The sequence below is a fragment of the Helianthus annuus genome, chromosome 11 (assembly GCF_002127325.2).
Source record: "Helianthus annuus cultivar XRQ/B chromosome 11, HanXRQr2.0-SUNRISE, whole genome shotgun sequence".
In the NCBI taxonomy this organism is placed as follows: Eukaryota; Viridiplantae; Streptophyta; class Magnoliopsida; order Asterales; family Asteraceae; genus Helianthus; species Helianthus annuus.
Window position 1 is genome coordinate 92,837,211 of NC_035443.2, and position 13,758 is coordinate 92,850,968.

At 38.3% G+C, this 13,758-nt stretch overlaps 1 non-coding gene across 1 annotated transcript; it reads right to left on the reverse strand.

Moving 5' to 3' along the window:
- Positions 1–12,316: 12,316 nt before the first annotated feature.
- On the reverse strand, positions 12,317–12,423 carry LOC118484573. The gene has a single exon (XR_004873681.1). It is a non-coding gene; the product is annotated as a small nucleolar RNA R71 (small nucleolar RNA).
- Between the last annotated feature and the right edge of the window lie 1,335 nt (positions 12,424–13,758).

Here is a 13,758-nt window from a genome sequence, read left to right on the forward strand (position 1 = left end):
CGTCCCAGGTGGGTTCGCATGAATGGGCATTGCCTCTAAATATAGGATTTGGGCTCCTTATTTGGACAAGTTTTGGTTCCCAGAGGGGAAACTCTGTCCAATTGGTTTCGTGGTATTGTAACATCAAATCATCAATAGAAACCAGTTTAAATTAACCTGTTCAGTGTCTATTCTGCTTCTACTCCATTCTTGTCAATAATATTCTACCGAATCGGTTTTACCGGAGCCAAAACTCCGTCAAACTCGCCGGACTACGGTACCGATTCAATCGATCTAACAGTTGAGTTGATTGAATCACCTACGCTCATGAATTTTGGATTTTTAGGAGGTTTTGACGTTAAACATCAAATAAACATCAAATTGAAGGTCAATTCACATATGGAATTTAAAATTGAAGACAATATTAGGTTCGTGATTGATTTTCGCACAATCTTGTGAAGTTTCATCATGAAATTCGCAGAAATAAAAATTTTGAATCAAAAAATGTGATTGGGAATTTTCTTGAGAAGGTGATTTGCATAAAATACAACATATAAATTATATCAAATACGGCATAAAATCAACCATTTTTTCAGTACTAATGTTGGAAAAATCTTGTTTTTCTGTTCCTTTTTAATTTACAGGGTCAAAAGAGCTTAAATGTGCAAAAGGAGCAAAATAACAGCAAAAACCAACATAAATACAAAGAAGGAGGAATTGAAGTAACTCGCTGATGTGCTGAATGCGGTCTATAAAAACTAACCTAATCTAGACACCCTAGTTTTATATTTATGAACTAAGACTCTCTAACTGCTAGACCACTGACAGGCAAGTGTACCTATCGTACATAGTAAAGCCTAATGAAGTCCGAGTATCGAACCCATGAGACACTAGCGACGCTACACTAGACTCTGACTCAACTAATTACTTAACTGGTTTATTTTATTTGATTGGATTTTGGGGTTTTAAGTAATTAAACTAAAGGAATTAACTAAGACGAACTAGACTACCTAGACGCATGCTGAAGGCTACTAAGGTGAAATCAAGGATGAGAAATTACTACCCAGGTTTGGAATCATATTCGTGACTATCGGTTTTCTCTCGGAAATGGTAACTATGATGGAACTAGGTTCTAATAATATGACACTCTAGGACAAAAGACAGGTTGAATCTCCTCCCGGTCTCATCAACTTCTCCTAAGGTCTAAAGGTCAAATAAAGCTCACTGGTATGGGTTGGATCACCTCCCGGTCTCTCCAACAATACTAAAGTACCCAAAAACTAGATCTCCTCCCGGTCTCACTAATCACAATACACCCTAAAGTGTACGAGGTAACCTAAAAACTCTTGACAAGACTTAGGAAAACAAATAATACTTGGGAACTTAGACAGATCTCCCGGTCTCACTGCACCTAAATATCTAGCTCCAAAGATAATCCTAACTATCTATCTCCTTCCAATCTCAAGAATAGATAGAACACTAAACTCCTCTAAATTATCAAACAATGTTCCTATGGAATACGTACACCATAAACCATAAACCATAAACTAGTTACAAACACAAAGTAGGTAACCTAACATGCATTTATACATGAAAGACATTCACAAAGATACATGAGGAACGATTATAAGATCATAAACTAGAATAAAGTATGCACACACATCTAGTCAAAAATATTTAGGTCTCTTACTTTAATATTTATCCATCACAAAACTACCAAAAGCCGACAAATTACCAATTAACACGAATAATCATCACAAACCCGGGTAGATAAACTAATTAGCCAAGAATCATAGTCAAGAACAATAATAAACAAGTCTGAAATAACAAATAATTCATGTTCATACGTTGAAAAACACAAAGTAATTAAAACTAAACACTAACTATTTGTGAACCCGACCCGGTTCTTGATCGTGGCTTAAACCCTCGAACCAACTCTTTTCCCTTCTTGATCTTCTCTTTTTTTCTGCCTTGCGTTCAAGTCTCCCCCTTCGTTTTTCGTCTGCTGTCTAATACATATCATAATGCACCTCCACCCTCTACGCCCTACTTTTCTTTTTTTTTTCTAACTGTCGTCAATGTCCACATGGGCTTCTAGCGAATCACCAATCAGCAGCCCAAAGTCTCATATGTAATAATCTAATAATGATGATTAGGCCTTACGTTGAATTTGATTACTTATCTCTACAAGAAATATATCTCCTACAATAAATTTTCCTTCACAACCCCTTAAAGTAATATTCATCTCAAAAGTCCACCCCACATAAATAACCATTTTGACATTCCAGCTCATCGACTCTTTCTGCTCAACTTGATTTAATTTCAATGCCCACAAGTATTAACATGGTCCTGTACATAAATAAGTTATTCCCACGTTAGTTAAGTCATGGCAATAAATGTTAGTCAAATTGAAATATCTTTCTTTTCTTTTATATGTGGTTTAGCAACAACAAAAAAATTTCTTTTCAAATTTGTCTTTATTAACTCCATAATCTATCTATACTTTCTATAAAAGGAGAAATCTCAATGACATAAGAAAAGCTGATGTGTCAGCAGGAGAGCATGTCCAACAAGGTTTTTCTTATCTCATTATTACATCATAAAGCCTAATATTAAAAGAGTTTAAAATTCAAACTTGGTCCACATCCACTTTTTCAAAGGTCTGCCTTATACTCAAAGGTCTGCCCTGATCGTTTATATTAAAGTACTGATGTTAATTGAAAATTCAAAAAACCTCTTCTCACGTTCAAAATTCAAAATTCTGGCTCCACATTCAAAATTCAAACCATATATATTCTAATTCTAATCCTATAAATAAGATATAATTATCTGGCTCCACATTCAAATCTCTCTCGCTCATATCTACATATGAATTTGGCCCCACATTCAAATTTCAATTTATCTCTCTACTTTATATTTGCGATCATATCTCTCTTACTCAAATGCATAGCTCTCATGATTGAGCCTGTTAATCTTCAGATACAGTTCTTTGTTCCAGTGTCATTGTTCCAGTATCATTGTTCCAACATCGTTGTTTCATGGTAGCTCTGTTTCACACACTCGCCTTTGACCTTGGCTTTGCGGGTTATTTTTGGTTTGTGGATTCTTTTAAAGTGTTGATTATGTTGATAATATTTATTTTAAGGTGTTGATACATTTCGGCTTTTTTTTTCGAGCGAGCAGTGGGAAGTTCTTCTGCACTGTTTTTGAAGTCTGAAGTGCAGAAAGTGGAGTACTTCTTTATGATAAATGAAGAACTTAATGGTAATTATGAGAATCTGTTTTTTTTTTCTAATTTTATTTTTGTTCTTTCAGTTTATTGATATTTAACATTTTACTACAATTATGATATCCTTCTTTTACATGAGGATAGGGCTACTGTTCAAGAGCTGAAGAGCTGAAGAGGTGTTTTGGTGATGTCTTTCTGCACTTCAGAATTAAAAAACAGTGGAGAAGCTTTTCATCACGTTTTACTACCATTATATCCTTCTTTAACATCGGAGTTGAAGAAATATACAAGTTAAAAATGTCATCATATCCTTCTGTAGGTTCTTATGATTTAAAGTATTGCTTTTTCAAGGAAGTTGAGGATCAAGTATATGAGGATAGGACTACTGTTCAAGAGCTGAAGATTATTAAATTTCGTTTTTCAATTCTTAATGTAATTGTTGATCTTTGTAGAGCATTTTAGTTTAACTGATTTGAGCATCAACGGTTCTTAGTGTTGATATCTGCTATTGTAAATGTTGAGTTGCTATTGTTGCCGGCATCTGTTTAGCAAAAGATTTATCCACTGTTTAAAGGTATTGTCTGTTCTCATAATTCCTGTTTTTTGTAACGACTCTTGAGTTGCTACTGTTGGCGACATCTGTTATTCTCATTAGCGGTTTCTAAAGGATTGTCAACCATCAATCCAATAGAAGTTCTGAACATTCTTAAAAAATAGGTATTTTGAAAAAAATTGACAAAAAATCTTTAAAAGTCTGTTGAAAACAGCTGTTTGACGAAAGATTCATCCACTGTTTAAAGGTATTGTCTCATCTCATAAAATGCTATTTTTTGTAACGACTGTTGAGTTGCTACTGGTGCGAACATCTGTTATTCACAACAACAGTTTCCAAAGAATTGTCAATGATTAACTTTATAGAAGTTCTGAACATCTATTATTGCTCAACGTCTTTAAATGAAGGCGTTTTTACCGCTGTTGATTTACCACTGCTCAACAGTGCTGAACAACTGTTATTGATCAACTGTTATTGCTCAAATTGCTATTGGTGCGAACATCTGTTATTCCCAACAGCAGTTTCCAAAGAATTGTCAATGATTAACACAATAGAATTCTGAACATCTGTTATTGCTCAACGTCTTTACATGAAGACGTTTTTACCGCTGTTGATTTACCACTGCTCAACAGTGCTGAACAGCTATTATTGGTCAACTGTTATTTCTTAAATTACTACTGGTGCGAACATCTGTTATTCCCAACAGCAGTTTCCAAAGAATTGTCAATGATTAACACAATAGAATTCTGAACATCTGTTATTGCTCAACGTATTTAAATGACGAGGTTTTTTACTGCTGTTGATGTACCACTGCTCAACAGTTCTGAACATCTGTTATTGCTCAACTGTTGATTTACCTGTGACAACCCTCACCAAATCAGGTATCCGTACAAATTAATTAATGTTTAATTAATACTTAATTACTGTGCTTGCTTACAATAGTGGTTAAACTGCTACTTGATTTCTGATACATACATGTTCATGCATCATACTTTATTACTGTCACTCTATTATTTACACAGAACTATAGTGACAAACTTGATGCACAAAAGCACAGTAGCACAGAGAACGGATAACCCAGTAAACATGCTGACATAGCCAGCACTAGACAGACACGGTCTCTGAGGCCATTATGAGTCGGGAATAGATCACTACACTGGTAGAGAGTGTAGGGAGGTTGTTGATACGTGGAATGTCTGTTGACTTCGTCTGCATTACGTCTTAGGTCAAGATAGGTTAACATAGAATCTAGAATGTCAAAATTAGGTTATATGTTCATAGTTTCGCTTGTATGTACATTCATAGAAGGTTTCGCTTATGTGTCAAGAGGTTTCGCTTCAAGGGTATTGAAGGAGGTTTCGCTTGTAGATCATGTCATTCAAGCGAAATCACATAGACTATAAATAGTCATTTGAAGCGAACCTGATTAGTAGTTGTTGAACACTGAAGTGGAACTTGATCATTGTATTGGTGCTAAAACTCTGTCAAAACTGATTCAAATTGCAATAAAAGAGAAGGAATTGAAAAGGTAAAGCTGTGTTACTTTGCATATATTGATTCCGCCTTTATACGTGAAGATGAACTATCTCAACTGACTATTCAGGGTCGGAACACGGTCCAACAAGTGGTATCAGAGCTCAGGACGGGGAGTTCATACTACTACAGCTTGAATCTGCAGAAATCTCTCATTTCTACTCACTTTCTCTTATACTTTTTCAGTTTGAATTGGTTCCTATGGTTGAAATGGCCTGAATTTTGACTATATTGTGTGAGATACAGTATTAACAAACCCTAGAAAGTTTCAAGTTAAAATTTAGACTAAAACATGGTGAAAACTGGTTAGAACTAGGTTCCGCTTATACGGACAATCAGAGGTTCCGCTTGAAAAAACCTAGGAGTTTCGCTTATAGAGACGTTTCGCTTGTAGGTTCCGCTTGAAACAACATAGGTTCTGCTTGAAATGACATAGTTCCGCTTGAAATACCTACTTCCGCTTGTAGGTTTCGCTTGAAAGGACATATAGTTTCGCTTATTTGGTCGGTTCGCTTGAAGGTTTCGCTTATCAGGACAACGTGATAGTTCCGCTTATAAGAGCATTGATATTTCGTTTGCTTGTCAAACAAGTGGTTCCGCTTATAAAGACACTTGTTACTTTCGCTTATACAGACATTTCTAGTTTTGCTTGTCAGTCATACTGTTTCGCTTATTTGTCACAGTTTTCAAAAACTTGAAAATTTTTCTAAGTGTTGATTGATTTTGCAGGTACGTTCATGATGGATGATATTTTCTTGAACCCGTTCAACGATATGTACGCTTTCACGGGAAATTCCGGAAACAATGATACTTCATCAAGCAAAGAAAATGAGAATCCGCCGAAAGAGAAGAAAAAGGAAGCGTGGGAATCGGAAAGTGCCTTCGAAACATTCAATAGACCCCCAAAGCTTATGGCTATAGAGGAGTATAGTCGGTGGTCTAGGAAGTTTGAAGATTGGCTGATGGCGTTCGCATTTCCCAGTTGGAAAAGTTTGAAGAACGGTTATGCAAATGGAAACAAAAATGGTGAAGCGTTAAGATCGGCTAAAGAGATTGATGCATTTGTAGCCGAGCAAAAGTGTGTGGCTTTGTTATTTCAGTCGGTTCGGGAGGACATCATTTCTTTGATTGATTATTCAAATGCAAAAGATCTGTGGCAAAAGCTAGAATAGAAATGTCTAGGAAGTACTGAAATTGTAAAAAGTAAAAAGAAACTTCTTAGGAAAGAGTTTGATATGTTTGGTTGTCTCAAGAATGAGTCAGTTTGTAAAATGATAGAAAGGTTCGGTCATCTGAAGCTGGAATTAGCAAGGCATGAGATCAAGTATTCTGATGAAGAACTTGTTGACAAACTGTTCGATTCATTACCAGTCGAGGTGGATTGGAGATACTATGCGCTTATGCTGAAAAACACTATTGAGCCTGAAAAGTTGACTCCAGATTTGGTGATTGAGAGACTTGAAAGTCACGAGTTAGAGCTGAAGAAGACGTACAAAGTCAATCACTCATCTTATCAACAAAATTTGGATCTTTATTATCCGAAAAGCATGATGCCAAAAGCAACTTCTCCAAAGACTGCATTTTCGGCTGAGAATGTTTCTTCAGCAAGCAAAGAAAGTCAAAGCAGTCAAAGCAGTGGAAACCACAGTGGTTATCATAGTGGATCTTCATCATCTGCAAGTCATTCTGATGCAAAGTTTCAGTGCAACATCGCAATAGATTTGAAGAATGCTCAGAATTTTGACGAGGAGTCGGCTAAGCAACAAATGGTTTTCTTGGCGTCGGTGTTGGAATCATATGAAGGGTTAGTAGCTGGGAAGATCAGCAATACAAACCTAACGAAAGAGGACTATGACCAAATAGATCCTGAAGAAATGGAGCTTATAGATATTCGTTGGGCTGTGGCCAGTGCTGTTCGTCGAGCACAACGCTTCATGGAAATAACTGGCAGAAAGACGATTGGTGGACCATCTACTAAGCTGGGGTTCGACAAATCCAAGGTGACGTGTTTCAAGTGTAAGCAGAAGGGTCACTTTAAACGAGAATGCAGAAATGCTTATGCTGATGAGTCGGAGAACCCTTTCAGAGATGATTACTACAAGAAGGCGATTTATCACCAGAATAAATCTGAGCCGCCTAGATTGAAGCAGTCTGAAGATAACAAAGAGAAATCTAGAGCTCTTGCGGTGATCTACGATGATGAGGGGTATGATTGGAGTAAAGATGTTTTACCGGAAGAAGATGCGGTTGGTTACGCATTCATGGTGAAAAACGATGAACCTATTCCGTGGAAAGATGATCGTACTGAAGAGCAGAAGAATAGCTATCGGAAAATGATTGCTGAAAACAGAATCATCAGAATTTCTCGTATCTATTTGGAAGCTAGAAGAGCGAGAAGATGGGATCCGGACAGGGAGTGTTATCTTGATGAGTATGGAAATATTGCAATTGATGACAAAAACACTTGAACTGGAAGCTATCATCAAGGAGATAAAAGAAGATGATGAGTATTGGCAACACAAATGGTGGGGAACTCCAACCGAGAAAATGAAAGAAGAAGAGAAAGAGAAAGAAGAGAAAGAGAAAAAGGAGAAAGAAGAGAAAGAAGAGATCGAGAAAGCAAAGCAGATTGATACCGGCATTATCGATACTACGCAGGAGTTGACGGCAGAGAACCTGGGAAAAATGGCTGACAAAGTGCTAGCTGCTAAAGCACTTGAGGTAGACTCTAACTCCGTGTCTAAGTCAAAAGGCCAGGTCAGTCCAAACTCGTCAACAAATGCGTCAGGTAAAAAGATCGAAGGAAATGCTGATTGCAAAAATTGCAACAAAGAGTGCAAATTTTGTAACACTGTCACGTATCTCAACGGTGAGAAAGTTAAAGATCTGACAGCAAAGGTCAGAAGCGTTGAGAATCAGATTTTTGCGCGTGACAAAACAGTTAAAGCTTCAACTGAACGGATTAAAGAATTAACTGTTCAAATTGAAACTGATAACATTGAACATGAAAAAGTTAAACAAGAAAATGAAAAGTTAATTCTTGAAAACCGTCAGATTTCTAAAAAATTTGAAAAACTCAAAAGCATAGTAAAAGATAGTGATGATCGAAATGGTAAAACTTTTAAAGAAAACGAACATCTAAAAGCTGTGCTGAGAGTAAAAGAAGAATCAATCAACAAACAACTGGATGAAATTGCTAAATTGAAACTTAAAGTTCAAGAGGCTGAAATTGAAAACGAGCGAATCCAATTGAAGCTTAACAGTTATAGCTCCGCAAGCTTTGTTTTGCAACATATTGTTCCAAAACCCATTGGCAAAAACAAAGCTGGCGAAGACGTGTTTTCTGATGGAACCGGGGTGGGTTTTCACAAAGTTCCACCGCCGATTTTGGATAACTACACGAAAAAGCAATCTGTTTTGGTTGAACTTGAGGAAGAAAGTGAAGTTAAACTTCCGGAGAACATTGATGTCACGTTCACATCTTCCAGTGACGATAGTATCCAAAATGATATTGTAAAAGGTGTTGTTGAAAATGTGCTTAAAACGGATAGTGACATTACTGAGGAAGATGGGTGTTTCTTGGACAAATACATTCCGAAACAAAAGTCCAAGAACAACTTAAGTGAAGAATCAAATCTTGTCATGTACAAGATGTTGGGTTCGGATAAGTTGTTTTCGGATTTAGAGTTTCCGATTGAGAATGTAAACATGAAAAATTGACAAATGTTTTAAAACTGGTCGAAGTCGAATTGTCAGAAGTGAACAAATTGAGTCAAACGAAGAGTAAAATGAGGTTTGAGAAAGAAAAGGTTTACAACAAGAAATCTGTTAATTCACCGCGTTTTAATAACAACAGAAACAACTGGTCGGGTGGTTATCAGGGGGTAAATCGTATCAGAAAAGAAATGTTCCAAACAAGAGATTTGTCGAGAAGAAAAAGTTTGCGAATAGTTCGAGTTCACTTGCTGATGAAGAGAAAGAATTTTTTTCAAAATCAAACAAAGAGTTTTTTGAGAAAAGAGCTTCTCAGTCTCAGTCTGAAGGCACAAGTCGAGTGACTGATACTCGAACTTGCTTTAGATGTAATCAAGTTGGTCACATTGCACGAAAGTGTACCAGTGTGAAGCCTAAGACTGAAACTGTGAAGACTCAACAAAAGAAAGATGATGTGAAGGGTAAAACACCCATCGTTGTTGAGAAAAAGAGTGTGAAAAATGAACCGATAAAGAAGTTGGTAACTAAAAACGACAAATTTTACAAAAGGGTTGCATTATCTCAACAAGTTTGGAAACCCAAAATTGAAAAGAAAATTTCAACTTCTGAAGTGAAAAAGGCTGAAGAAGCAATTACGGTTGATTATGATGCAAATTTTCCACCTCTCAAGGCTGAAAATTTCAAAATTCAAATTGCGAGAGTCAAAGTTACACCTAAGGCTGATGAGGTGATGTGTATAAAATGCAACATATAAATTACATCAAATGAGGCATAAAACTAACCCTTTTTAAGTACTAATGTGGGAAAAAGAGTGTTTTTGTCTTCCTTTTTTATTTTCAGGATTAAATGAGCTCAAATTCACAAAAGAAGCAAAAAGACAGCTAAATCCAACATAAATACAAGAAAAGGAACATAAGTGGAATGCCCGACCCCTCAACAGCATCCTCCCAAGCAAAATAGAGAAGGCAAAAGACTGAACACGCCCCGTGCTCAGCCAGCACGGGGCCGTGCCCAAGAAGCAGCAGAAAAGACAAACCTATAGAAGATTCTATCGCCCACCACGGGGCCGTGTCCAGCGAACACGGGGGCGTGGCGAAAGTACAGCAGGCGCATTAATTGTAATTGCGAATTACAATTAATGAAGAGAGAGAGTGTCAGACAGGCACGGGGGCGTGTCCAGCGGACACGGGGCCGTGCCCAGCCTTCTGTTCAGCCTATAAATAGGAGTGCTTGGTTTCATTGCAACTCATCCCTTGGCACACCACCTCTCTCACACTTCATCCACCACCCACCGCCATTACAACACCATCATCCACCACCATCATCCATTGTCCATCATAGAGTGTGTAAGTCGTCTCGGGATCCAAGATTGATCGTAAGAGTTCTTGACAATCAAGGCCATGTTTGCCTAAGTCTCTTACATCACTTGGTGAAGACAAGTGTTTAGTATAATACTTTTTATTTTTAATCTTTTGCACTTTTTATTTGGTTTTGTATTAATGACTTTAATAACTAGTTGCTTATGTTGAAGGTGCTCTTTCCTTATCGTTTGTCCGTGGTGTCTTGGCATTATTTTACTGTCTATATAAAATAAAAGATTTTCACCATTCATATCTCCACAGTCTATATGGAGGTATATTGGCTACCTGGTCGGGGGTTAAGGGAACGGTTTGGTAAGGGTCTTGCCCTTGTTCAGCGTTTAGAGGTCCTGCAAGGGACCTGGGTCAAATTTAGTAGGATCTCCTTCAATGCCCATAGGTATTGGATGGCGGGGATCCAAACTCTTTGACCCCCTCATAAGTTAACTACTATTAATACTATAACCCGGCTATTTAGGACTGTATCCCTGCTGACTCAGACTATTTAGTCGAGGGTAACGTCACCGCCAAAAGCGGGGCCTACCATAATTTGCATTAATAACTTAATTTATTATCTTCCAATAATCCAACCCTTTAGGATTGTATCCTTGCTGACTCAAACTACTGGGTTGAGGGTAACGTCGCCTTCAAAAGAGGGGCCTACTACAATAACTAAGATAATCTCTTAAATAAGTGCAAAAGTGCGAAAATAATCAAAGGTTATACTAATACACGAATCGGATCCAAGTGATTCATCTTGTCTATCTGTTTTTCTTTTATTTTATTTTTCAGCATTTAGTTAGTTTTTATTTTCTTAGTTTAAAAACCTTTTCTAACATTTTGATTTGATTAGACGTTGAGGATAAACCGGTACTAAAAGCTCTTGTGTCCTTGGACGACCTCGGTATCTTACCAACACTATACTACATCCACGATGGGTGCACTTGCCCATATGTGTGTTTAGTGTTAGTAAATATCGTGTTTTATAAATTTAAAACTTGGCTAAAAGTGTAAAAAGGGCTTAAAATATACAAAAAAATATACTACACTTCGCACGCATCAAGTTTTTAGCGCCGTTGCCGGGGACACAAGGATTTTAAGAAAGTTAGGAATCAACGGCCTAATCATCTTTTTATTTTTTCTTTTTAATTTTTAGGATTTTCTTAGTTTTTCAGCTTCTGCAAAGCTCAGCACGGGCCATGCCTGGTCGGACACGGGCCGTGCCCAGCATTGTTACTGGCAGTTTTTAGTTTTCCAAGTTATAGAAGGCTGACCACGGGGCCGTGTCGGTGCAACACGGGGCCGTGTCCAACTCTCCAGTAACTGGGATCTGGAAAAAAATCACTATAACTCCAACCACGGGCCGTGTTCACTGAGCACGGGGCTGTGGTGAACCTTCTGACCAGCATTCTTTTCTGTTTTTATTTGCAGGACTTGGAACCAGACACCAGCCCTACGTAGTGTATGAGCTCCAGTTCTAATAAGGACATAAAAGAACCTCTAGAAGAACCCAAACGCTTTCTCAGAAAAAGACTAAAAGCCAAGAACCAAGACAAAGTTTCGGGGAATCCACTTCCAATGGCGGACCAACGTACCCTCATGGATTATCTACGACCCACCGTAGGTAACCTAGGTGCCGCTATCAATGCACCGAATGTTGAAGCCAATAACTTCGAACTTCGGCCGATACAGATGCTCCAAAACTCCGCAACCTTCCATGGGCTTGCGGACGAGGATCCCCATCTACATATTACTAATTTCTTAGAAATATGTGATACCTTTCGGATCAATGGAGCATCAAATGACGCCATCCGCCTTCGAATGTTTCCTTTCTCGCTAAAAGACCGAGCAAAAGCTTGGCTCAATGCCCTCCCAGCTGGATCGGTAAACACCTAGGATGAACTAGCCCAAAAATTTCTATATAAGTATTTCCCTCCAGCTAAAACGGCTAAATTAATGACTGAAATTAATACATATTCGCAAGAGGACGGGGAATCCTTATTTGAAACTTGGGAAAGGTTCAAGGAGCTATTGCGAAAGTGTCCACATCACGGCCTTGCGATATGGCAGCAAGTATCCATTTTCTATAATGGGTTGTTGCCACACACAAGGCAGACACTCGACTCTAGCTCCGGGGGACTTTTAGGTAATCGCCGCCCGCATGAAATATATAACCAAATTGAGGAAATTGCTCAAACCAATTTTCAGTGGCACACTCCCCGAGGCAATAAATCTATTGCCCCGGGCGCCCATAAGGTTGATGAAAGCACTTCTTTACAAGCCCAAATCGAGGCTCTTTCTTCAAAAATAAAAAAATTGGAAATGACAAAAACAGTCTCGGTTATGGCTTGTGAAGGGTGTGGTGGGCCACATGAAAATTGGAGTTGTATGAAAGAAACAGACGATCAACAAGAGTCGGTAAGCTACATTGACAATAGACCTAGGCCGTCGGGTCCTCCAACGGGCACTTACAACCAAGGATGGTGAAACCACCCTAACCTTGGTTGGAGAGAGCCCGGCAATAGTAGTAACCAACAAACCCAACGAACAAACTTTCAACAACCAAGAAATGAGTCACAAAATTTCACTCAACAACAAGGTGGACGAGAAAGGCTTGAAGATACTGTATCTCGCCTCATCTCCGACACTGAAAAGAAAAACTCGGAAAGGTTTCTACAATTAGAATCAAATTTTAGAAATCAACAAGCTAGTATTCAAAACATAGAAAAACAATTAAATCAACTAGCTCAAAATTTTTCCGAGAGACCACAAGGTGCATTACCAAGCAATACCGAAACAAACCCAAAAGCGCAAGTCCATCTCATCACGTTACGAAACCGCACCGTGGGGCCTGCGGAAGCACCACCGCCGACAGAAGAAACTATACCCCCGCCTCTGCAGGAGAAGAACTCCCCTCCATCATCAGAGCCTACCAAGGCTCCTCGAGTTCCGTACCCCGGTAGGTTAATTCGTCAAAAGACCAATGAGCAATTCACAAAATTCGAAAGTCTATTAAAACAATTGCATGTCAATATTCCTTTTATTGATGTCCTAACCCAAATGCCCAAATACTCTAAGTTCATGATGGACTTCCTCACTCATAAAAAGAAAATTGAAACTTTGCAATTAGTTAACTAGGCGAAGAATGCTCTGCCCTCATACTCAACAAACTTCCCCAAAAGAAAATCGATCCTGGAAGCTTCACGATTCCCTGCTCGATCGGGGACTCCCCCGTTCGTAATGCACTAGCCGACCTTGGGGCTAGCATTAACCGCATGCTTTTATCAATGTTTAAAAGACTCGGCCTAGGAACAACGAGTCCTACAAAAATGAGCATACAACTTGCTGATTGATCCGTCAAATTCCTGCAAGGTGTCATCGAAAATGTCCTA